The following is a 1,312-nucleotide window of genomic DNA, read 5'->3' as shown; positions in this document are numbered from 1 at the left end:
CTAAGCTCGAAAGAAAATCCTACCGAGTGGAGAGAAATCCTCCCACTCGGGGGCTTAGCTGCAGTCCAGTACTCGCCTAAGTTTGTAAAATCCTACCGAGTGGAGAGAAATCCTCCCACTCGGGGGCTTAGCTACAATCCAGTACTCGCCTAAGTTCGTAAAATCCTACCGAGTGGAGAGCAATCCTCCCACTCGGGGGCTTAGCTGCAGTCCAGTACTCGCCTAAGTTTGTAAAATCCTACCGAGTGGAGAGCAATCCTCCCACTTGGGGGCTTAGCTGCAGTCCAGTACTCGCCTAAGTTTGTAAAATCCTATCGAGTGGCGAGCAATCCTCGCACTCGGGGACTTAGCTGCAGTCCAGTACTCGCCTAAGTTTGTAAAATCCTACTGAGTGGTGAGCAATCCTCCCACTCGAGGGCTCAGCTGCAGTCCAGTGCTCGCCTAAGTTCATAAAATCCGCAAGGATGATGAGGTGCAGGTCGACCGCAGCCCTCTTCTCCGAGCTATGCCACAAATACAACGTACGCTCCATCCTTGCGTGCAAGGATGACAAGGTGAAGGTCGACCGCGGCCCTCTTCTCCGAGCTACGCCACAAATACAACATACGCTCCATCCTTGTCTGCAAGGATGATGAGGTGCAGGTCGACCGGGGCCCTCTTCTCCGAGCTATGCCACAAATACAACGTACGCTCCATCCTTGTCCGCAAGGACGACGAAGCGCAGGTCAACTGCAACCTTCTCCTCTGAGCTATGCCACAAACACAACGGAGCAGATCTCAAAAGCAATCGCAAGTATGCCCAAAAGCAATTCGGATAAATCCTAAAGTTCCAAGTAGCAAATCAAAAGTATTCGAGCATCAAGCCCGAAGGAGTTTAACGGTTACAGCAATCACTCGGCATTCCGAGGCAAATTTAAGACAGATTCAAATTTCATAAGTTTGTTCACTCGGCAGGAGGAGGGCTGGCAGGTTCGACGAATTCGTCCAAGTCGATCCCATCCGCGATCCGAGTGGCAGCAGCGATGAAAGTCTCCATGAAGGACTGGAAGTCATGCCTTTTGGTGTTGGCGACCTTGATCACCGCCAGTTTGTCTTTACGAGCCTCCTTGCAGTGGACTCGTACTAAGGACACCGCCACGTCAGCTCCACACCGGGCGGAGGACTTCTTCCATTCTTGCACTCGATCAGGGATCTCCTCTAGTCGAGCCATCACAGATTCCAGGTCATTTTGAAGCGTCGCCCTTGGCCAGAGCAATGAGTCGACTCGTGAGACCGCCACCTTCAGACGCGCGAGGTAACTTGTGACGCTGGC

The sequence above is a fragment of the Triticum dicoccoides genome, chromosome 5A (assembly GCF_002162155.2).
Source record: "Triticum dicoccoides isolate Atlit2015 ecotype Zavitan chromosome 5A, WEW_v2.0, whole genome shotgun sequence".
NCBI lineage: Eukaryota > Viridiplantae > Streptophyta > Magnoliopsida > Poales > Poaceae > Triticum > Triticum dicoccoides.
This window is presented reverse-complemented; position numbering follows the sequence as displayed.